The 25,751-nt window shown below is 47.5% G+C and overlaps 1 long non-coding RNA gene across 1 annotated transcript; it reads left to right on the plus strand.

Annotated features, from left to right (window-relative positions):
- Positions 1 to 733: 733 nt before the first annotated feature.
- On the plus strand, positions 734 to 25,751 carry LOC125446027. The gene is made up of 3 exons (XR_007246354.1): positions 734 to 891; positions 8,231 to 8,236; positions 25,740 to 25,751. It is a non-coding gene; the product is annotated as an uncharacterized LOC125446027 (long non-coding RNA).

The raw sequence follows: 25,751 nt of genomic DNA on the forward strand, positions 1-25,751 counted from the left end.
AGAAGGAGAAGAAGGAGAAGAAGAAGGAGAAGGAGAAGGAGAGTTGGATTTATATCCCCCCTTTCTCTCCTGTAAGAGGACTCAAAGGGGCTGACAAACTCCTTTCCCTTCCCCCCTCACAACAAACACCTTGTGAGGTAGGCGGGGCTGAGAGAGCTCAGAAGAACTGTGACTAGCCCAAGGTCACCCAGCTGGCGTGTGTGGGAGTGCACAGGATAATCTGAATTCCCCAGATAAGCCTCCACGGCTCAAGCGGCAGAGCGGGGAATCAAACCCAGTTCCTCCAGGTTAGAATGCACCTGTTCTTAACCCATACGCCACTGCTGCTCCTCTATAACATATGCCATTCGTTCAGTTTGCCAGACTGTGTCTTTTATGCTACAAGCACCCAATCCTGGCTTTGGTTACTGCCGGCCAATCAGAGCAAAGATAGCTTCTCCTTTGGCTACCCCCTTCAATTGCGTTCCCCATTCACAGGTCTGGGGGGCTGGGCAGAGACGACCAGGATGGGGGTGGGGGGAAACCCCTCCAAGCTGCAAATCCAAAGACACGATCAATAGCCTGTTTTATAGGGTTGCCAACCTCCCTGGAGAGTTCTCAGAATTACAAATGACCTCCAGACCACACAGATCAATTCGCTTGGAGGAGATGGCAGCCAGAGAAGGCAAATTATACTGTGCTAAGAACAGAGGTGGGATCCAGCAGGTTCTCACAGGTTCCCGAGAGCAGGTTCCTAATTATTTGTGTGTGCCGAGAGGGGGTTACTAATTGGGGATTTTGCCATGCGATTTTTGCCTTAGTTACGCCCCTCCTCTCAGCAGTAGCGCACAGAACTTGAAGCAGTCTATGAGAGGTGGCAATCCGGTGTGCGTGGCAGGAAGCCCGGCGCCTGTATTGCGCATCTCGCTCCCGGCCAAGCGACCCGGCGCAGTCCCCACCCAGTGGGAATGCCTCGCCCCCCAGAATGCCCGCTGACCACGCGACTCCATGCGCGCTGCCCCGCGACTTTTAGCCCCATTGGCGCTATGCCACAGTTTGAATCCCACCACCACGGGAACCTGTTACTAAAATTTTTGGATCCCACTACTGGCTAAGAACCCTCCCCTCCCCAAATTCCACCCTTCTTAGTCTCCATTGCTAAAATTTCAAAGTATTCCCCAACCTTCAGTTTATTCTGCCCCATCCCAATCAACAGCCAGGATCAGAGCAGCTAACATACATAATGAAAATATACAATGAAAATGTACCATATACAATTCAACAACAACACTAGAGAATTAGACATCTTAATTTTCACAAACGTTAACGTTACTGATGATGGCGGCGAATAAGTTTAAAATACTACTATGGCCGTGGCCAAAAAGGCCCTCATACAATTAAATCAACACAAACACACCCCACACACCCTATTATAATTTAAATGTACTGCAAAGTCGGCAATAACCTTTTTCTTTCGTGACTGACTGCACATGTGGAGTTAAATGGGTGGGTCGGTGGGGGGGGGGGCTCCACGTAATGAGTCTGTACCAGCCTCAAAGCAGGAATGCTTTACCCACGGGACTGGATCAAAGGCATGAGTCCTCCATCAACCTCAGATCTAGCTAGTGCACAAACAGCCGTTTTAAGAAGGGGGGGGGGAGGTTTTGTCAAAACTTAACACTCCTGCATTTTTGCACGATAGACAAAAGTACTCTCTCCGGCGCGCTTGTCAAAGCGGCTGTGTGCGAACCTGAAATCCTTCTGACTCAACACATCAGGAAGTATAAATATCTCTCTCTGATCTGCTTTTAGTACAACCACCGCGTCAGATTTTCTACCATGCAAAAAGCAGACTGGATTAAAAAAGAACACCACCTAATTAAATATTAAACTTGCCTTTTTTTTCTTTTTCTTTTTTTTTTGTTGCTGTTGTTCCTGCTTCAGCGAACTCTCTTAAGAGCGTTTGAAGCGAATGACAGGACAAAGAGGAATTTGCCTGCCGGCTTTTTGATGCCAGATCCTGCTGCCAAGTTGAGATGTGATGCATGAAAGCTATCTAGCCAGCTTTACACTTGGGCAACACTCACGGGCGGGGGGGGGGGGGGTTTCCAAGGGAGTCAAGGAGCACAAGGTCAGCCCCTTCCGCACATGCAGAATAAGGCACTTTCAATCCACTTTCACAATTGTTTGCAAGTGGATTCTGCTATTTCGCACAGTAAAATCTAGCTGCAAAGTGCATTGAAAGTGGATTGAAAGTGCCTTATTCTGCAAGTGCAGAAGGGGCCTCTGATTCAGGTTTTCCACAGGGTGGCTCGATCCATCCGTAACGCCATTTCCTTCCGCTCCATTTCATTCGCATCCCTTCAGAGGTGTGAAACAGACTTTTCTCTGTGATACACCTCTGAAGATGCCGGCCACAGATGCAGGCAAAAGGAACAAAATCCACCAGACCACGGCCACACAGCCCGGAAAACCCACCAGAACCAGTTGAATCCGGTCGTGAAAGCCTTCGACAATACGTTGGGCCTCTGAGAGTTACCAAGTCAGGGCTGAGACGTTCCTGGAGATTTGGGGGTGCAGCCTTGGGAGGCTGGGAAGGAATACCAGCAGGGTATACCTTGTTAGTGGTATATACATTAGATGATACATAAGTTATTAACATTATTACATATTGCTGATACATATTAATACATACATACATACATGTGTGTATATATGTATATGTATATGTATGTATATGTATGTATGCATATGTATGTATGCATGTATATGCATGTATGTATATGCATGTATGTATATGCATGTATGTATGTGTATGTATGTGTATGTATGTGTATGTATATGTATGCATGTATGCATGTATGTATATGTATGCATATGTATGCATATGTATGTATGCATGTGTATGTATGCATGTATGTATATGTATGCATGTATATGTATGTATGCATGTATGTATATGTATGAATATATGTGTATATGTATATGTATGTATGCATGTATGTGTGTGTGTGTAATAGTATACGTAATGCATGTAAGGTAATGTATGTATATGTATGCATGTATAAAGGTGATGTATATGTATGCACACGTATATGTATGTATGTATATGCATGTACGTACGTATGTATATGTATGTAGGCAAATGTATGTATATGTATGAATATATATATATATGTATATGTATGTATATGTATGTATGCGTGTGTGTATGTATGTATATGTATGTATGTATATGTATGTATATGCATGTATGTGTATGTATGTATATGTATGTATATGCATGTATGTGTATGTATGTATATGTATGAATATGTGTGTGTATGTATATGTATGTATATGTATGTATGTATATGTATGTATGCATGTATGTATATGTATGAATATATGTGTATATGTATATGTATGTATGCATGTATGTGTGTGTGTATGTATGTATATATATGTATGTATGTATATGTATGCATGTATGTATGTATGTATATGTATGCATGTATATGTATGTATGTATATGTATGTATGCATGTATGTATATGTATGTAGGCAAATGTATGTATATGTATGAATATATGTGTATATGTATATGTATGTATGTATATGTATGTATGTATATGTGTGTGTATGTGAGTGTGTGTATGTGAATATATATTTGCAGAGTAGAACAGAAGAGACAGATTCTCAGTTGCTTTTTATAAATGAGTTTACTAACCATAAAGGAGGGTTACATGGAGATAAAACAAGAAATCCTTTCCTTCCTATTACACGTGTATGTTTGGTTATATCTGGCTACCTGTCTGCTGTCTCACACGATGGCGTCTACCTCATGTCTCCCCTCTGGTCTGCTCAAACAAAGAAACAAGAGTTAACGTTATAACTTCAGATGTACGCGCTCACTAACATGTAAGCAATGGATATCTGACTGACCAATAGCTAATCAATAGACCAGGTCATAAACGGTGGCTTCAGATACTTGTTTACATGCAAACACTTCTAACCCTTTGGCGACTGAGTTGTGACAGACGCTTGCAAAATCACAACAATAGCACCAAAGAATCCTTCCTTCAGAGCAGCCGTGTTCTCCAGAGGAACCGTTCCGTGTAGGCAGGAGATGAGTTGTAGTTCCAGGGCTCCAGGCCAGACCTGGAGGTTGGCAAGTGTAAAGACACGCTGTTACCAATTAGACCCATATAAAATCTAGTCCCGCCTCCATCAAGCATCTGGTAATGGCTCTGTCATAAAGCGTTGTGAACGTTGGCAAGGACAGTGTGGCAAAAGCAATCAGGCTATCCTTCAAGATGCCACCGTAAATCCTGAGTTCTAATCCTTGCTCCATCTTTAAAGTTGGTCTCATTGGGGCCGTGAAAGATGCACAAGGGCTTGACACATAAGTGTTGAAATTAAAACCAGTGGGTGGGAAACCAATTCCATTTTGAAGCTCAACGCTAGCAGGACCCTCAGGTCTCAGGAAGCTTTAATATTGTGACTGCTAGGACTATTATGGGTTACAACCAGTGGTGGGATCCAAAAATTTTAGTAACAGGTTCCCATGGGGGTGGGATTCAAACAGTGGCGTAGCGCCAATGGGGCTGGGCGGGGCACGACGGGGGCGTGGCCGGGCATTCCGGGGGCGGGGCATTAATAATTTCTCTGTTACTGTAAAAAACTCACACTGTAAAAAAAAAGTTCCGAATTTCCAGCTGGTATCTTTCTGTCCATAATTTAAACTCATTATGGCAAGTCCTATCGTCTACTGCCAACAGAAACAACTACTTCTCCTCTAATTGACTGCCTGTCAAATAATACTTTCAAATACTTAATTTTGTTTCTAGCAATCAAAAGAAGGATACTTTCCTTAAACAAGGAACTTTACCATAAGCATAAGCATTTTATTGTCATTGTGCATGCACAACGAAATTTACAGCAGCATTCCTCAATGCACACAATTTCAGACTCATACCCCATCCTCCCTTTCCCCTTCCTCCACCCATCCCAACACAGCCCCAAACACATCAACACAAAGCCGCGGAGTTTAGCATAGCCACAGCTCTAGAGTAGAAGCTGTCTCTAAGCCTCTTTGTCCTACTTTGTCCTACCATATTTTGTCCTACCATATTTATAACACATGCTTTTAAAACATCCCGTTTTCTACCTTCGCTAACCAGCCACATAGGAAACAACAGGACTTTAGGATTTTTGGACCTCATGGGATTTCTAACGAAAAAGCGGACCCAATTAGTAACCCCCTCTCGGCACACACAAATAATTAGTAACCCACTCTTGGGAACTGACGAGAACCTGCTGGATCCCACCACTGGTTACAACTCTGCCCTGCAGGAATTATACAATATATTTGGGGCAGACTTTCACTTTTTGACATGTTTTTTTTTCTGCTCTCGTGCTCACTTTGCTGCGGATCACACTTTCCTTGTGTTGTCAAAGAGTGGGAAAAGTCAGACCTTTCTCCTGCCTGCGCAGGGAGAGCGAAGCTTCCTTCACGTTTGCCTGCTTTCGCCTGCCCACGGAGGAGCACCTCTTCTGGGCTGTCGTCCCAGATTGCCATAGTGATAGTTTCGCCCATAATTTTTGTTCATTGTTTCAGCATTCCATTGACTAAAGCAATGTAAAAAAAGTTTCAAATGACAAAAAATAGCCACGGATCATGGCAACCAAGGATGATGATCTAGAACAGTGGTTCTCAACCTTCCTAATGCCGCAACCCTTTAATACAGTTCCTCATGTTGTGGTGACCCCCAACCCTAACATTGATCCATTTTACAGATGGAGAACACTGATGCAGAGAGTCTTAGGCGACCCCTGTGAAAGGGTCGTTCGACCCCCAAAGGGGTCCTGACCCCCAGGTTGAGAACCACTGCTCTAGAAGAAGAGGTGGACAAAATGGAGGCTGGATTCGGGGCAAGCAGTGGGGTTTCTGTGCACGTAGTCAGAAAAACATGAGGAAACCCCACTGTAGAGCAAGCAGTTTGACAGCAAGGCCTTAGTATCCCCCCCACCCCGCCCCCAGTAAGACTCTCTTTGTTCAGGGCTGTTGGAATCTCTCCCTCTTTCCCGTCTCTTGCCAGCCTCGATTGCAGGTAATTTATATAAGGGCATTTATCTTAGATGAGACTAAACTAGGTCGGCCCCAGGCACACAACCATTTGACTTCTTTTGTGGTGTAATTAAAATAAATAAGCAAAATGCTTCCCTCTCCTTTGATCTTGCCCAGCATGAAATAGTCATTTCCCCACCCTTTTTGAGTTTCCAGCTGGTACAGTCAATTTTATTTATTTGTGCAAGGATTGCTCCAAATGGATTTCTCTCTTTCTCTCTTTTGCTAACTTCCTCCCCAACACACAGACAGTTCTGGGTTTCCTTCCCATATTTCAAAAGGGAAAATTACACACTGTTCATGAGTCCTCTGAGTGGTCAGCTTCTAGATCAGGGGTCTGCAACCTGCGGCTCTCCAGATGTTCACGGACTACAAATCCCATCAGCCCCTGCCAGCATGGCCAATATTCAATATGCATACACTTAAACAATTGCATGATAAGTTCAATAGATAGATAGATAGACAGACGGACGGACGGACGGACGGATGGACGGACGATAGAAGGTAGATGGTTGGATAGATGGATGGATGGATGGACGGATGGATGGATTGATGGACGGACGGACGGATGGATGGATGGAGCAGCAGTGGCATAGTAGCTAAGAGCAGGTGCGCTCTGATCTGGAGGAACCGGGTTTGATTCCCAGCTCTGCCGCCTGAGCTGTGGAGGCTTATCTGGGGAATTCAGATTAGCCTGGGCACTCCCACACACGCCAGCTGGGTGACCTTGGGCTACTCGCAGCTTTTCGGAGTTCTCTCAGCCCCACCCACCTCACAGGGTGTTTGTTGTGGGGGGGGGAAGGGCAAGGAGATTGTAAGCCCATTTGAGTCTCCTACAGGAGAGAAAGGGGGGATATAAATCCAAACTCCTCCTCTTCCTCTTCCTCCTCCTCCTCCTCCTCCTTCTACAATTGTATGATAAGTTCAATCAATCAATCAATCAATCAGCTTTTATACTGTATAACATAAACAATATCTACACAGGCTTATTACTGCGTGCTAATTTACACCACGAAACATAAACCAAAGAGTCCCTCTACAAACAACAAATAGTCTCACAACAGCAAATTAACACTGAACAATACTCCCATGGGCTGTCATTCCCTGGTTACTGAAGAACCTTGTATACCTTCACAGTGGCCTGTTGTCTTGTAATCTTCCTTGCCAACAAGACTTGCCTTGGCTCCAGGAAATCGCTCTAGCCAGGGGCTTGGTAGAGTTTCGCTGTACAACCAGCTTCGTACAAAAATGTACCTGGCAGATGATCTGTTACCCTCCTAACGCCAACTGTGTGAGAAAAGAATCCTTGGCACAGAGACCCTAGTTGCTGGATTGCGATCTTCTGCAGCTGTTGGCAGAATTCACCTCATCCATATTATGCCAAGTACATTCCAGTGGGCCAAATCAGGCTTCCTGTCCTGTTCTTGCCGAGAGGAAAAGGCCAGCTCCAAAATATACGTGGCTTCTCAGAGGCTTGGGAAAAGGTCCCGGGGAACCGTCGATGTTTTTGGTACACCTGTTCGTGTTGTAAAAAGCGGGGACGTAAATCCTTCCAGCAGTGGCGTAGTGGTTAAGAGCAGCAGTGGCGTAGTGGTTAAGAGCAGGTGCACTCCAATCTGGAGGAACCGGGTTTGATGATTCCCCGCTCTGCCGCTTGAGCTGTGGAGGCTTATCTGGGGAATTCAGATTAGCCTGTGCACTCCCACACATGCCAGCTGGGTGACCTTGGGCTAGTCTCAGTTCTTCTGAGCTCTCTTTACACCACCTACCTCACAGGGTGTTTGTTGTGGGGGGGGAGGGAAAGGAGATTGTCAGCCCGTTTTAGTCTCCTTACAGGAGAGAAAGGAGGGGTATAAATCCAACTTTCCTTCTTCCAGCATTTTTAGACGAACACATTTAGTGAGGCGGAGTCTTTCCTGGGGTAGAGTTCACTTCCGCAGATGCACAAAGTATTCCCTTAGCGGAAAGGGCCCTCAAGTTACAGTTGGCTTATGGTGACCCCATAGGGCAGTGATGGCGAACCTTTTTGAGCCTGAGTGCCCAAATTGCAACTCAAAACCCACTTATTTATTGCAAAGTGCCAACATGGCAATTTAACCTGAATACTAAGGTTTTAGTTTAGAAAAAACGGTTGGCTCCGAGGCGTGCGTTACTCAGGAGTAAGCTTGGTGGTAGTCAGTGGCTTTGCTTTGAAGCAACCATGCAACTCTTCCAACGGGTGAATCACGACCCTAGGAAGGTTTACTCAGAAGCAAGCCCCATTGCCAGCAACCAAGCGTACTCCCAGGTAAAGGGTCGCGCTTTAGTTCTTTGCATGAAAATCAGTGGGGTTTAACAGTGCTTAACAGGGTTACCTATACTGCTTCCCCAAAACTAGGTCTTAGGTTTAATGCTTATAATCGAGCCCAGCGGCCCAGGCCAGCCTAGATGTGTTGTGGGGGGGGGGGCACTCTGTTTGTGCGTGCCCACAGAAAGGGCTATGAGTGGCACCCGTGCCATAGGTTCGCCACCACTGCCATAGGGTTTTCAAGACAAGATGTGGAGGTGGTTTGCCTTGGTGGGCTCCCATCCAAATATTAACGGGGGCTGACCCTGTGCTTAGTTTCCAAGTTCTGGTGGAATCAGGCTAGCCTGGGCCATCGAGGTCAGAAGTATATCTTTACTCAGCAGAGATCACGTATGTACAAGGAGAACAAAAGAGAAGTGGATTTCTCAACAGTGGGGTTAAAAGGCCAAGAAAAGCAGAAGGCAGAATTGAAGCCATTTCTGCGCAAAACTCGGACCCAAACAAGGCAAACACCCTAACCGTCGGAAATGGTAATTGTTGGGAAATGTGTTTATATGTTTCATTGTTATGACTTTTTAATGGACACTAACCTGAGCCCAGAGCTTGTTGGGAAAGGGTGAGGTAAGAGCTGAATAAATAAATGAACAAACAAGACAGTTGTACATCAGATGAAACTGGTACTCTAACCCTCAAACTTGTCTGCTGCATTAGAAGTATTTGTTCGATGCGAAGGACTTTGTGCTGTTTCTTAACCTCAGACTCCGGAGGATGACTTGACTAGAGATTCAGAGAGTTAGAGGGGTCAAAGCAATGTGACTCTCCAGGGGTCAGCAGCCTGTGACTCTCCAGATGTTCATGGACTACAAATCCCATCAGCCCGTGCCAGCATGGGGCTGGCAGAAAATTTCTCCTCTCTCGTCCTCGTAACAGCCCTGAAAAGTAGGCTAGTCTGACAGAGAGCAACTGGCCCAAGCTCAGCTTTGTGGGAGAATTCAGATCTTGAACACAGATCTTCCCAATCCTGTTCTAAAATCACGGTGCCACAGCTGAGATTTGTAGCAGTTTTATACCTACAGAGAATCACAGCTGGTAGAGACTTCCAGTTTTCACTGGACGTTCAGGCAATGCATCTTATGTCTCTCTGGTGGGGACGTGGTAGAGCGTGATTTTAACCAGAGGCTCCCTGATTTATACAGCTCAGTAGTTTAGCCACTGTGTGGACATCATCTACTGTAAACATTTACTGGGTTTTTTTTACCATTCTGCCCTGGATTCCCCCCAGAGAATCTTAGGAATCAGAAGTGTGAAGGACGACGTCCAAAGTCTTCAGCTACAGATTTGCAGCCCTCCTGGGAGAACAAGTTAGAAGAAGAGAAGAAGAGTTTGGATTCATATCCCCCCTTTCTCTCCTGCAGAAGACTCAAAGGGGCTTACAATCTCCTTGCCCTTCCCCCCTCACAACAAACACCCTGTGAGGTAGGTGGGGCTGAGAGAGCTCCGAGAAGCTGTGACTAGCCCAAGGTCACCCAGCTGGCGCATGTGGGAGTGTACAGGCTAATCTGAATTCCCCAGATAAGCCTGCACAACTCAGGTGGCAGAGCTGGGAATCAAACCAGAGCTGGGAATCAAACTTAGCAACTTAGCAAACTTAGCTTAACTCTGGGATTCCCAGAGCTGGGAATCAAACTTAGCAAAGTTCTTTGGAGAGAAGGAATTAGTATTTTAAAAGTTTAGGACTATGGTATATGGATAATGCCATGCAGCAGGGAGAGGAAGAGGAACAGAAGAGGCAAAAATACAGAAAGACAGTACCGTTGGCTGTTATGTCAACAGCCAGAGAGGGGAGAGATCTCAGGGCAAAGGGAGAGGCGATGGAGTTGCCTGAATATCCCAGCAGCTAAAAATAAGCAAAATAAACATAAAGCTAAGCAGAAAGGCACGGCCACCAATTGGTAAATCTCAGGCTTTGCTTTTAAACCCTAGGGATTAATTGCCATATCGCTATGATCTAGCAAAAATAGCCTTCTCAGAGCTGATGCAAAAAAAATAGTAATAATACAGTGAATGGAGGGGAAAGAATTGCTTTTACTTCCGTGCACTTGGGCAGAACAGCTGAATAGCTCTCATCGGTGAAGGCATGGGATGCTAGAATTGAGAAAGCAATGCCTGCCATGAGGCCTAGAAATGTGGATTTGGCCAGTAGGTTAAAATCAGTGTCACATGCAAACAGCATTATTACCAGTGATTTAGAAACACAATAGGACTCCTAGGTCTCACCGGCCACTGGTTGGGGATGGGGGGTAGGGTTGTCTGATTCAGTCTTGGAAACACCTGAACATTTGGGGATGGAGACTGGGAGGGCAGGACCTCAGTAGGGCACAATACCATAGAGTCCACCTGCCAAAACATCCATTTTCTCCAGGAGAACGGAGTCCACATAAATGGCAGACTCTTATGTATTTGTCTCCCCACTCCTCCGCATGAAGCCTGATGGGTGACCTTGGACCAGTCACAGTTTTCTTCTAACTCTCTCATCCCCACCTACCTCACAAGGTGTCTGTTGTGGGGAGAGGAAGGGAAGGAGTTTGAAAGCCGCTTTGAGACCCCTTATGGTTGAGTAAAGTGGGGTATAAATCCAAACTACTACTACTACTACTCCTTCTTCACCTTCTTCTCCTTCTCCTCCTCCTCCTTCTTCTCTTTCTCCTTCTCCTCCTCCTCCTCCTCCTTCTTCTCTTTCTCCTTCTCCTCCTCCTCCTCCTCCTCCTTCTCCTCCTCCTCCTCCTCCTCCTCCTCCTTCTCCTTCTCCTCCTCCTCCTCCTTCTCCACCTCATTCTACTCCTCCTTCTCCTCCTCCTTCTTCTCCTTCTCCACCTCCTCCTTCTCCTCCTCCTCCTCCTCCTCCTCTTTCTCCTTCTTCTTCCTCTCCTTCTCCTCCTCCTTCTTCTCCTCCTCCTCCTTCTCCTCCTCCTCCTTCTTCCTCTCCTCCTCCTCCTCCTTCTCCTCTCCTTCTTCTTCTCGTCCTCCTCCTCCTTCTCCTCCTCCTTCTCCTTCTCCTCCTCTTCCTCTTTCTCCTCCTCCTTCTCCACCTCATTCTACTCCTCCTTCTTCCTCCTCCTCCTCTCCCATGATAGAGACAAGTCCAGAGTAGGTGAAGCCTGGATCCACGGAGGATCTTGAAACTGGCCCTACCTGGCACAGGTGACTCTGTGGTTACGACAGTAAGCTTTTCAATCCAATCAAGGAGCTTTCAGGCACAGTTCCTCAGCCCTTCCACATGACAGGACCCCAACGTTTGATGTAGGGCTGCAATTCCGGCTTGGGGAACGCCTGGAGATTTGGGGGTGCAGCCTGCGGAGGGCGGGGCTTGGGGAATAAGAGAGACCTCAGTGGAACATAAAGCCATACAGTCAGCTCTCCAAAGCGGCTGTTTCTTTCGGGCAACTGATCTATGTAGTTTGGAGACCAGTTATCATTCTGGGAGCTCTCCAGGCCCCTACTGGAGATTGGCAACTAGTTTGACACCAGCCTTTAACTCCGCAATCTCCAAAAAGAGGATGCCTCGGATCTTTTCAGAACGCGCCACCTTCGTTGGAAAGCCAATTATCATGAAAGCCTCTTCCGGTTACGCCACCTGCTTGCTTTCCCCCTTTACCAGCTGGGATGCTGGCCTCTTCACATCTTTCCCAGTTTATTTCCAAGCCCCGGGAAACAAAAAAGGAATATTTATTTTCTCCTCTTATTTTCTCCTATTGAGCTGCCAGCATCATCCCGACTCACATCCAGTTCTGATATCCAGGGGCGTAATGCCCATTGGGCAAGGTGGGCAGCTGCCCAGGGCACCACCATGTGGGGGGCATCAAAATGCTGGGTTCGTTCTTGGGTATTTTTAGTGGTTTTCCATTTTTGGCCTGCAGGGGGTGCAGTTTTTAGGCTGGGATCCCAGCTCAGAGGCCACCAGGGTCTGAGAGCTCTATCAGCCTACCAGTACGGGCCACTGGGCCATGCTGACAGAGGCTGATGGGAATTGTAGTTCCTGAACATCTGAGAGTCAGAGGTTCCCCTACCCCTGGGCTAGCATGGCACTGAATTCTTCAGCGTAATCAATCAGGAGACTGTCCTTATGCTACCCCCCCACGTTTGGTGAGGTTTGGTTCAGGGATTCCAAAGTTATGGACTCCCAAAGGGGGTGCCCCATCCCCCATTGTTTCCAATGGGAGCTAATAGGAGATGGGGGCTACAGTTTTGAGGGTCCATAATTTTGGCCCCCCTGAACCAAACTGCACCAAACCTGGCGGGTATCATTAGGGAAGTCTCCTGATGAGACCATGAAAGTTTTGAGACTGTGCCTTCAGAAATGTGTCCCCCCCAGCCTGCAACCCCCATTGACAGCAATGCAGAAAACTCAATGCAGAACAAAGATTCTTGGGCAAATTTCTGGGATGTTCCTGCAGGTGCATTTTTGGATGTATCAGCACCAAATTTCAGGGTATCATCTGGAGACTGTCATGATGGCACCCCCCAAGCTTGGTGCAGTTTGGCTAAGGGTGTCCAAAGTTATTGGACCCTCAAAAGGGTAGCCCCTATCTCCTTAGCAAAGAATGGGATGGGGCACCCCCTTTGAGGGTCCATAACAAGTTCAGCCTGTTACATTTCTCTCAACCAGGGTTTTTCAAATATTGCTAGAGATCTCCTGCCCCCCCCCCCCCCAACCAGGTTGAAGACGATTCCTGCCTGTTGAGCGAAAACCGGCAGGCAGGAAACACTTAATTTCTCCAGCCCAAACCTCTCACTTTCATTTCTGCTGCTCATGCCTGCCATTTTATCTGCCGCCTCAGATTCTCCGTGAGGATTCTTCACAGAGGTTTCCTATGCTTGAACCTCATCTGCATGCGATTTTGCTGTAAAAAGTAGATGAATAGCGTTTGTTTTGCCTAGTGATCCCGTGCATGTATCGTTTTTCCTTTCCCGTTTTTTTTGTTTATTAGTTTATTATATTACACATATTAAAAAACAAAATACAATTGTTAGTGAAATAAACATTCCATGTATCATTTGACCAATTCACTAACATCTGCATTGATCTATTTGGTCTAATACTATTCAATAAACTTAAATTTTACTAAGGTTTCCCTTTTCAAGTAATACAGTAGTCAAATACCGAGCTTCCTCATCAAGTTAGCTGAATCTGGAGAGTTAAGAAAAAAAAACAATCATATATAAAACAAGTAAGAGTCTTTAAATTAATAATACTTCTCTAATAATATTCCTTATATTATCTCACTTATATATATTTATATTTAATTTAATACATATATATAACTTAATTTTGCATTAACACAAATTTACTTATTGTTAAATTTTAACTTTTCTTTTCCAAAAACAATAAATATGCTTTCCAAGTAGTTTGGAATTTACTCCAATATGTGTCTTTCACAATAATGGAAAATTTATCTAGCTCCATATAATCTGATAATGTCATCAGCCAGTCCTTTCCCGTTCGTTTTGAGGGGGATGTGCGTCTTGCAGCATCTCCAATCATGTCGCTGTAGCTTTGCAGACATTCCCCTCAAAACAAAACAACCAAAAAAGAAAAGAAAACGACACATGCATGGGATTGCTAGGCACTAGCAACTTTATTTATCTAATTTTTGCAGCGAAATAGCAAATGGACGAGCTGCAAGCAGAGGAAACCTTCCTGGGGGGAATCTTCACGGAGAATCCGGTGCACCGCACAAAATGGTGGGCCAGATTCTCCGTGAAGATTCCCCAGGAATCTGTGAAACGGAAAAGAAGAAGAAGAAGAAGAGTTTGGATTTTTATCCCCCCCTTTCTCTCCTGCAGGAGACTCAAAGGGGCTGACAATCTCCTGGCCCTTCCCCCCTCACAACAAACACCCTGTCAGGTGGGTGGGGCTGAGAGAGCTCCGAGAAGCCGTGACTAGCCCAAGGTCACCCAGCTAGCGTGTGTGGGAGTGCCCAGGCTAATCTGAATCCCCCAGAGAAGCCTCCACAGCTCAGGTGGCAGAGCGGGGAATCAAACCCGGTTCCTCCAGATTAGACACACGAGCTCTTAACCTCTTATGCCACTGCTGCTCCTGCAGGAAAGAGCTCCCTGCAGCAGGCAGGGGAAAAAGATCCATTTTGGCCGGCAACGCTAGCATTCTTCCCATGCTGTGGGAACCCAAAATGCCACAACCCATCTTTTTACGACATCCTAAAAACATTATATTGATGCTGTGCGGAATCCACCTCCGTGAGGCAATGGCTAAATCTGGCTGCAGCTTCCAGGCGGGTCTGCTTAGCCCAGGGGTAGGGAACCTTTAACACTCAAAGAGCCAATTGGACACGTTTTCCATGGGAAAAGAAAACACTTGGAGCTGCAAATAATTTTTGACATTTAAAATAAAGATAACACTGTATATATTGGGTTTTTTTACCTTAAACTCCGCTCATTCTGATAAGCGCATGGATGCGTCCGCCCTGCTGCTTGCAGGGCGAGCAAGGATGGGGCCAGCGGCTCGGCCTTGCCGGCCGCTGGGAAAGCGCCCACCCTGCTCCAATGGGGCAGGCGAGAGGGGAAGCCTGCAGCGCGGCCCAGCTGGCTGCGGGCAGTTGGTGCGCCCGCCCTGCTGCCTGCAGGGCGGGCAAGGATGGGGCCAGTAGCTCGGCTCATGGAGCCGCAGTGCAAGGGCAGAAGAGCCACATGTGGCTCTCGAGCCGCAGGTTCCCTACCCCTGGCTTAGCCATAAAACGAATTGCCGCTTACAAAGAGGACCCTTTTGCCCCTGAAACGTGGCTCTGCATCCCCCTTCCCCCAACGATGCTGTTTCTGGTCCATACCCCCAAAAGAGGCAGCAGATGAAATTGTCCCGGGGCGCACGTTGAAAGTGAAGCATCTCCTTTGTAGTGGCGATTATATCGTTGTTGAAACCCTCAGTAGCGCAATTATTTTGAATGCGTAGACTTCCTTGGCAGGTCTGCGGTGATTCATTGGTTCTCTGGCTCAGAAAGCACATGGAGAAAAGAAGAGCAAGTCCTGACAACGTGAAGGATTTTGCTGTCCTTGCTAGTGTGAAACCTTTAAACAACAAGGCTGTTAAAGCACAATATTTCCCCTGGAGTACCATCTTCGCAGTGATGCCTGCTTTCTTCTCGGGTACATTTCTGCGTGGGGACCTAGGAAAACCCATTCTGGTTCAGACTAAAGGTCTATCTAGCTCTACGTCTGCTTGCAGACAGGTGCCAGGTAAACGATTATGAGAAGCCCACAAGCAGGGCACGAAGGTGACAGCCCTTAGCCACTGTTTGTCAAAAAAAACCAATGTAGTATTCAGAGGAGGTCTCTGCTAGAAGGCTTTTGAACAAGAGCTTGCAGTTTGGGGAGGGGGAAGCATGCTTAGCATAAGCATAAGCATTTATTGTCATTGTGCACGCACAACGAAATTTACAGCAGCATTCCTCGATGCACACCATTTCAGACTCACACATCATCCTCACTTTCCCCTTCCTCCACCCATCCCTACACAGCCCCAAACACATCAGTATGAAGCAGCGGAGTTTAGCATAGCCACAGCTCCAGAGTAGAAGCTGTCTTTAAGCCTCTTAGGACTTTGTGAACAGTAAAATCAGTGGTGGGATCCAAAATTTTTAGTGACAGGTTCCCTCGCCAGCCCCCCCCTCAGCAAAGGGGGCAGAGGCGTACCTAGTCAAACTTGAGCCCTGGGCAAAACCTGAGTTGGATGCCCCCACCACGACCGCGACCCCCAAATTTTTTGCACCAGGTCATTTCTAAATCATCATCGCATTATAGAAAATGCCCCGACTCACAAATCTGAACACAGCAATGGTGAAACACACAGGTTCTTTGATAGAGACTGGTGAGATAAAAGGTACGAAAGGCTGAGAATCCATGAATTGCGGTACCTGAAAGGGATTAACCCAGTTCAGGGAGTTACATTATTAGTCGCAATTGCCATATGGAACCTTCACGTTCAAAGGCAGGATGCCTCTCGGGGAGGCGAGGGCGTGGAGATGGAAAAGCGGACCCCATTAGTAACCCCCTCTTGGCACACACAAATAATTAGTAACCCACTCTCGGGAACTGGTGAGAACCTGCTGGATCCCACCTCTGAGTAAAATCCAACATGATAAAGCAGTGGTTCCCGACCTTTCCCCACTCATGTAGCCCTTAGCAACCCCTTTTCCCTAGAACTGGACCTCCATATTAGCAAACCCATTACGTAATTTTTTTCATGTGCCCCCAAAGGCTCCGGTGTCTACCCTTGGAGGAGGTACACGTACCCCAGCTTGGGAACCACTGTGATAAAGTGACTGTGTTTGGGGAACTTTCTGTCCTTATTGTCACATGGCAATGGAGCTTTTGGAGGGACTTGGTGTCAAGAATTTGGAAGAGGTTGACCCCACAACCCACGTGGATATGTCCAGGGTTCAGCACTACATGCCATGAGCTACAGGCACCAGATAGGCCCCTCATATCTACATTGTGAAAAACTTGCAATGGTGGTTACGACTGCCCGAAAACTTTGAATGACAGTGGAGAACTCATTCCCATAATTAAGGCAAATGTATGCTTTGTAGTAATTCTGAGAGATGCCTGTATTTATAGGTATACTGTCTCTAGAGACTCCATTTAGCCATAATGACTAACATATCTTTCTCCATGAATTTGTATAATCTTCTTTTAAAATTCATATTGGCTAGCAAACATCACCAATCTGCAAGATTTTAGTCACCAGCTGGGTGACCTTGGGCTAGTGTCGCAGCTTTCCGGAGCTCTCTTAGCCCTACCTACCTCACAGGGTGTTTGTTGTGAGGGGGGAAGGGCAAGGAGATTGTAAGTCCCTTTGAGTCTCCTACAGGAGAGAAAGGGGGGCTATAAATCCAGCTGCTGCTCCTCTTCTTCTTCTTCTTCTTCTTCTTCTTCTTCTTCTTCTTCTTCCTCTTCCTCTTCCTCTTCCTCTTCCTCCTCCTCCTCCTCCTCCTCCTCCCCCCCCCCATGATAGAGACAAGTCCAGAGTAGGTGAAGCCTGGATCCATGGAGAATCTTGAAACTGGCCCTACCTCCCAGATCCTACTTTGAAACTCTAACCACTACACCACACTGGCTCTCTGTCTACATAGGAAGTACATCCTGAAATGTTTGATACAAATCAATGTCGTTTGGTTTTGGTTTGAAAGAAAATGAACGAAAGCCCTTTCTTTAATGGTCTGGAACAAACTGCCTATCAATTTGTTTTGATTGTATAATCCTAAATACAACTGTCAGGTGAGGATGAACATTCTCTGTCCACTTCCTTTCACGCCCTTCATGGTTTCGTAAACCTTTGCCTTGTATCCTTTAAACCATAGGTGTCAAACGCGCGGCCCTCCAGGGCTGCGAGTTTGACACCTGTGCTTTAAACTGTCCCATCCCATCCCCATGTTAAACAAATAGGACAAGGTAAGGCAACTGAAGCCTTTCCTTGGAGGACTTTCCTACCTGCCAAGATGAGCTTAAATGAACAGTATGGAAAGTCCTAACCAGACCAAATGGCCAGTGAGGATGACCCAACAGTGGTGTTGTGATGCAAGATTGTTTACTGCCATCGCTATGGAAACGCCCAGACTTCAGTAGCCCCGGGCTAGCCTGATCTCCTCTGATCTCTGGAGCCAAGCAGGGCCAGTCCTGGCTAGTACTTGGATGGACAATGTCAAGTGTGCTAAAGGTGTAAAGTTGCAAGGGGGAATGGGTGCAAGCAGGGGCGTACCTAGGCAAACTGGCATCCAAGCTTGGTGAGCTTTGCTTCTGGAATGGGGGGGAGTTGAGAGAGTTCTGAGAGAACTCAGCCCACAGGCTTTCATGTGCAGGAGCGGGGAAACAAAATAAGCCTTTTGGGGGCCCATAAAATTGAACCCCCAGAAGCAAAGGCCTCCAAACCTGGATGCTATTACCAGGAGGCCCTCCTGGAGCCACCCTAAAAGTCTGGTGCCTCTGTCTTAAAAAATGTGCAGCCTGCCTACACACTCAGAAATTCCCCATTGGCTACAATGGAGCAAAGTCCCTGCAAAACAAAGAATCTTGGGCACATTTCTTGGGGTGCCTGGAAGGGGTGTATTTTTAAAGCTAGTGACACCAAAATTTCAGGGTATCATCTGTTAACTATTCTTATGATGCCACCCAAGTTTGGTGACGTTATGTTCAGGGGGACCAAAGTTATGGTCCCTCAAATGGGTAGCCCCCATCTCAGGTTAGCTCCCATTGAAAACAATGGGGTTGGGGGCACCCCCTTTGGGGGTCCATAACTTTGCTGCCCCTAAACCAAACATCACCAAATTTGGGTGGTATCATCAGGACAGTCTCTGGATGGTACCCTGAAATTTTGGTGTTGCTAGCCTTACAAATGCGCCCCCTGCAGGCCAGAACATGAAAAAACACAAACGTCCCTGAAATGTTGGCGCCCCCCCACGTGACCAAATGAGGGGCGCCCGGGGACATAAGGTACCCCATGTCCCTAGGCAGGAACGCCACTGCATACCATGATGTGCCCCTAGACTCTAGAGCATTAGATCTACCTTGCTTTTCTCTTTTATTTTAGTGCAAAAAATTCCACATGATTGTGCCATATGGCATAGTTATGTTTTCTTCACAGCTTTTAAAATTTTTCTTTTGCTGTCAATTACATTTGACTTATGGCAAACCCTGGTTGAGTTTTCAAGGTAAGAGACGTTTGGAGGTGGTTTGCCATCGCCTGCCTCTCCGGCACTGCCCTGGTATTCCTTGAAAGCCTTTCATCCAAGTACTAGCCAGGACCAGCCCTGCTTGGCTTCAGAGATGGCTGGGTATGGTTGGGGAGGGGGTAATCAGGCTAACCTGAGGCTATTCAAGTGTAGGCATTACCATAACGATGACAGTAAACAATCTTGCATCACACACACTTCTGTTGGGTCATCCTCACTGGCCATTTGTCTGATTAGGACTGGTCTTGCTGTTCATTTGAGTCATCATGGTGGTAGGAAAGTCCTCAAATGATATTAGCAGCAAAGACTCCAGCCTGGAGTTGGCCATCATGGGGTGAAACCACAGCTGCCAAATCTGTTGTTGTGTGAAGTGTGGGAGGTCAAGGGTGGTGTTTCCCAGACTGCGGTTCTATTTGTCAGTTGAGTGTTGCTGAGGGTCCTTTGAAGGTTCACCTCACACCTCAATGTCCCACCCATCCATTTTCTTTCCCCTGATAGATGAAGCTTATTCACAGACAGGGACTTTCAAGACCACCCCAGGAAGAGGGCCTAACCCTTCAACCTATCCAGGGTGGCGAAAAAACTGTCAGCTGGCTTTGTGGGAGGCTTGCACCCATTCCCCGAAACTGCACAACTTTAGCACACACTTGACATTGTCCATCCGGGCACTAGCCAGGACTGCCCTGCTTGACTCCAGAGATCAGAGGAGACTGTAGGCCAGCCTGGGGCTACCAGTTCAGCTTCCATAGCTGCATGGCAGTAAACAATCTTGCATCACAAACACCACCGTTGGGTCATCCTCACTGGCCATTTGGTCTGGTTAGGACTTTCCATACTGTTTATTTGAGCTCATCATGGCAGGTAGGAAAGTCCTCCCAGGGAAAGGTTCTGCGGGATTTCTGACATTCCTGCAGAGAGTCCCTCTGCCTTTGGGGTGGAAGACAGAGACACAAATCCAGCATTTGTCCCTCATTTGTGATTATGCCTTCGGTATTTTTTTATAGAACACAAGGCAATTAGGGGAAGTCTATGTTGCCCAACTCTCACTCAGTTTTGTTTATAGCTGGTTGCTGATCCTTTCCTGGCCAATCCTTTTATCAGTGGTGGGATCCAAACAGGTTCCTGGTGGTGGGATTCAAATAGTGGCGAGGCCCCAGTGGGGGGCTGGGCGGGCATGATGGGGCGGCTGTGCACCGTGGCTGGGCACTCCTGGGCAACGGGCTGAGGCAAGGACGAGGGTGCAGTTCGCTTAAGGAGTTCCCCAAACAGCAACGTTCTTCTGCCCAACAAACACCTTGTGGGGCCGCCGGGGGGGCAGAGAAAGGGGGGAAGCAAACTCAGCTCTCCAGGTTACAGACCAGCCCCACACCAAAAGTTAAGAAGCCAGGGGCTTCCTGCCCCCCCCCCCCCCCAAATCAAGGCCATTCACAATGTGTGGAAACAGAAAATGTTGTCGTACTTGGATTTTTTCTTCTAATACTTGTAATTTCTAAATAGTTCTCATTTCCTAAGATTAATAGGTAAACGTACAAGTGCCATTGCCAATAAAACATTAGGGCCCAGTTGGCATTTGGAAATTGTAATGGTTGGTTGGCATTTGGGGGCTTTACAGCAGCCACAGGAAACCGTGCCAAGACTTACACACCTCAGTTCAAGTATTCTCTGCTATTGTCTGAACAGCTAGAGCAAGACTGCCCTGCTTTTGGAGCCTGGGGGCCCATTTGGAGTTTGGATCTAGTGTGTTGCACTTGAGCCAAAATGGCTCCTTCAGGAGGCGGAGCCAAAGACACAGAGGAAGCAGAAGCAGAAGGGAGAAGAAGGGTGGAAAGAATGGGAAGTGGATTGAGAGAGAGAGAGAGAATAAAACAAACATGAGTGGCAGTTGCCTCTGAAAAGACATCTTTGAATGAGCAAAGCTGACCGGATCTTCAGTGGCCAATCACAACGAGGCCTGCTGGGTGGCCAATCACAACGAGGCCTGCAGGGCAGCACCGGCAGCTCGACGGCCCGAGGGAGGAGCTCCGCCAGGAGCCGCACAGAAGGTCAGTGCCTGTGGTCCGCGGTAGCCCCGTGGTCCCCCAGCACCCCCAGTCGGCCGGGGGGCCACACAGGTGCACCGGAACTGGTGGCACTGCAAAGGGGGAGGAGTCAGAGTCCCGCTCTGGCCGAGTGGGTGGAGCCTCCTGCTCAAAGCTCCTCCTCCCAGAAACAGCTGTTTGGCAATCCTCTGTTCTGGCTCATCTGATGGTGTTCCTTGGCATGCGGTGTCTGCAGCTGGCCCTTCTGTTGTTCTAGGTTGGACCCACAATGCCCTTCTCTAGACGAGCGCCTCCTTTCCCCCCCCCTCCTTTAAAGTCAGCCCCTCGAAAAGGTCCATAGCTTCCACACACACATCCCTCGCTCACTCAGCCGCCAGAGGTAGGCCAATCCCCCCCTCCTCGCCTTTCGCGGACTCCTCGCTTGAGAAAGTGAGCAGTGAGCCTGCCAGCGTAAGCTACTGAAATCAGTAGCCTAGCTGGGAAGGCGCCTCGCTATTGGAGCCCCTCGGCAGCCCAGTTCTCCGGGCAAGCGTTTCTCCTCCCTTCAGAGAGAGGCTCTCGGGTGGGGCACCTGGAGCACTCAGGAGTGTCAGGCTGTGGGCCCCTCCGTGGTTCCCCGGCCTCCCTGTTGGCCATCCCAGGTGGCTCTGGGGCAGTACTCCTCACCTGCAGGTCACGCTGCTCTGCCTCTTTCCCCACAGATGCAGTGCTGTCACTTTCCTCGGCCTACCAAAGAGGGTCTGCCAAGTAGGCGCTTGAAAGCTAGAGGAGAGGAGGCAGTGAGAGAGAAGCTGAGGGATTGTGGGACCCCACGTCCCCACTCCCCCACCTCACTAAAGGAGAACTGGTCAAGGGGAGTTCGGGTCTGCTGGAAAAGCCGGGATCCTCAGGTTGTGGGAGGGGAGGAGAGGGCGGAGCCAAAGAGGGAGGGAGCAATATCCCTGCTTTTACATGTTGCTCCAGCTGGGCCGCCATCCCAAACAGGTGTAGGTGTTACTAATGCAGGCCTCCTTTGGACAAGAAAACCTCCTGGATCCTTTTGAAAACCTCCTTCTCCAACTGTCCCCAGCCCACAGAGCTTCCCCGGAGAGGAGGGGGCCACAGCACCACAAAGCTGAGCCTGCCATGGCAACGGCCCCCACCCGACATTCTGTTCCATTCGGTTCAACTGCCGCAGGGTGCTTGTTGTGGGGGGGAGGAAGGGAAGGAGACGGTCGGGGCCGCCGGAGCCTCCTTTGCAGGAGAGAGAAAGGGGCAGTGGTGGGATTCAAATAATTTAACGGGCTGGTTGGTTACAAGCACCATTTTAACAACCTAAGCCTGCCGAAGCAGCTAAGCGGCTGAATCCCACCACTGGAAACCACCTCTTTGAAGGGACAAGAAGAGCCCCAAAGATCAGTGCAGTAGTTTAGATCGGATTGAGGCATTCCACCTTGTACTTGTCCTGTGCATTCCCATATCCGAATTTATATATCTTGGAAAAAACATTTTAGCAAAATATCATGGGTACTGAGGAGAATAAAGGCTAAGTTATAATTCGCAATATCAAAAAAATAAATGTCTTCTTAAGGTTTTAATCTTTCATTTGTACGTCAGGTTTAGCTTTAAATTGTATGTGTGTGTGTTTTTTTTGCTGATTTCTTTTTATACTGGATGGAGTTTTCTTGGCACTCTTGAGTTTAGCCCTTATTTCCCAAAAGTGTTAGCTTTTTTTGGCCCCACAGTTGCAATTTCTGGTATTTTGCATGCATATAGTGGTGACACGGTAAGATAATTTTCATTTAGGGTGTGTCCATGTCTCTTCTCTGGGGTGTCCGATTAGTTTTTCTTTCTTTCCTCTGAGACAGAGCTTTAATGCAATCATTCCAGTGACCTGCAATTTTCAAGCCCTAGAATCTACTAACTCTGATACAGAGTTCAGAACATATAAAATGTTTAGCTCTTTTATCCAAATAGGGCAAACAAAGAACAATACTGATATAGAGACAGGGTCTTAGTTCACAAGAGATGTCAAAGGGCTTAAATACTGACATCTTCCAATAAGGTTTAGCCTGCCCCAAATGTTTTGGGGAAAGAGAAAATCTCCCTCCTTTCTAAAATGATTGATTGATGATGAGGGTACTTTGGTGTATACTTTTCCTCCATTTTGTTGTAACCTGCCTCTATCCCATACAAGTAAAAGCTCGGGGTAGCTATCTTAGTGCCCTCTAACCTTAGTTGCCCATTTGTTGATGGAATAAAAAATTTCTTTTAATTCTACCCTCATCGGCTTGCTTTGGTCACTTAACCCTGCTATCTGGTAACAAGATTCACCTATATTGAGGCCCTGAACGCAGCGGCTCAAACTGCAATAGCTCCCTTTTAGGGGTCAAACGCATCTTTCAAAGGGGTCACCAAGACTCTGCATCAGTAAAATGGATAAATGTTAGGGTGGGCGGTCACCACAACATGAGGAACTGCACCAGTGTCAAAGTATTAGGAAGGTCAGAACCAACCTGCCTAAGACTCTCCAACAGTCCATCCTGTTCGGATAAAATGTTAGTTTGGGGCCACAGGTCCGATTAAAGGGGTTGGGCGGTATTTGTAAAGCCGGCGTCCACCGCCCCACCTCCAACTCTATCTAGGGTGGCACAAAAAACCTGTCAGCCGGCCTGGGAGGCCGCAACCAAGTGGCATGCTCCTGCCTAGGGACAGGGTTACCCCAGTCCCCGGCTTCCTCACTGGTCGCAATAACATTCTTGTGGGACGCTTGTGGTTTTAAAATTTTTTTAAACGCTTTTCGGCTGTCTCGCCCGCAGGGGATGATTTGCTATTAGCAACAATTCAAAAATAAAAGAGGGGGGCATTTGTTAGCTGTTTGGAGACTCCTTAAAAGCTAACTGCATCTGGGATGACTGCCCCAAGCAACCTTTGCCTCTCAGCAGTGCCCAGGGAATGCCCCCCCGGCCTGGGAATGCACGGCCACCACATGCCCCTCAGCCTAGCTCCCATTAGCTACGCCACTGTTTGAATCCCACCACCATGGGAACCTGTTACTAAAATTTTGGATCCCACCACTGATAAAAAAAGGATTGGCTAGGAAAGGATCAACAACCAGCTATAAAACAAAACTGTATGGGGATTGAGCTGGCAAACATAGACTTCCCACGCCTGTGGCCCTATAAAAATGCACCAAGGCATAACAAACAGGACAATACTGGATTTAGGCCTCTGTCTCTTCCACCCCAAAGGCAGAGGGGATCCCCTCTGCAGGATTGTCAGAGGAACCAACAAATCTTCCAGGACTTTCCTCACCTGCCATGATGCCGAGCCCAAATAAACAGTATGGAAAGTCCCAACCAGACCAAATGGCCAGTGGAGATGACCCAACAGTGGTGTTGTAGGATGCAAGATTGTTTACTGCCATCGCTATGGAAACCAGACTTCTCTCAGTAGCCCCAGGCTAGCCTTGATCTCCCTCTGGATCTCTCGGAGTCAGCTGCCAGTCCTGGCTAGTACTTGGATGGACGGCCTGGTGCTAAAATTGTGCAGTTTCTCGGCGGGGGAATGGGTGCAAGCCTCCCAAGCCAGTTGACAGTTTTTTTACCACCCTGGATAGGCTGGAGGTTTGTCCCTCCTGGGTGGTCTTGAAAGTCCTGTCTGTAAGATGCTTCACCGAATGGTGTGGAAAAGAAAAAATGGATGGGTGGGACATTGAGGTGGGTGAACCTTCAAAGGGACTCTGCGCAACACTCTCGGGTTGACAAATAAAGACCATTTGGACCCCTTGTAGCTGGGAGGGTTTCACCTTGACCTCCACACTGCTACACAACAGCAGATTTATTAATGTGATTCACCCCCCCCAAGGATGTGGCAGGAGTGGGTTTGTGCCGGGCCTGGCCACCATCTTTGAGGACTTTCCTACCTGCCATGATGAGCTCAAATGAACAGCAAGACCAGTCCTAATCAGACCAAATGGCCAGTGAGGATGACCCAACAGAAGTATTGTGATGCAAGATTGTTTACTGTCATCGTTATGGTAACACCTACACTTGAATAGCCTCAGGTTAGCCTGATTACCCCCCTCCCCCACCATACCCAGCCATCTCTGAAGCCAAGAAGGGCTGGTCCTGGCTAGTACTTGGATGAAAGGCTTTCAAGGAATACCAGGGCAGTGCCGGAGAGGCAGGCGATGGCAAACCACCTCCAAACGTCTCTTACCTTGAAAACTCAACCAGGGTTTGCCATAAGTCAAATGTAATTGACAACAAAAGAAATTTTTTTAAAAGCTGTGAAGAAACCATAACTATGCCGTATGGCACAAGCATGTGGAATTTTTTGCACTAAAATAAAAGAGAAAAGCAAGGTAGATCTAATGCTCTAGAGTCTAGGGGCACAGCTACCAACAAACCAAAAACAGCAAAACAAACTCAGATCCTCTGAAGATGACAGCCACAGATGCAGGCGAAATGTCAGGAGAAAATGCTACTGGAACACGGCCATACAACCCGGAAAACCCACAACACTCTAGTAGTGGTTCCAGCCATGAAAACCTTCAACAATACATTAAACTCAGATTTCTTTACTGGTTACATTCCAATAGGCAGATTGTTTCCCAC

The sequence above is a fragment of the Sphaerodactylus townsendi genome, linkage group LG16 (assembly GCF_021028975.2).
Source record: "Sphaerodactylus townsendi isolate TG3544 linkage group LG16, MPM_Stown_v2.3, whole genome shotgun sequence".
In the NCBI taxonomy this organism is placed as follows: Eukaryota; Metazoa; Chordata; class Lepidosauria; order Squamata; family Sphaerodactylidae; genus Sphaerodactylus; species Sphaerodactylus townsendi.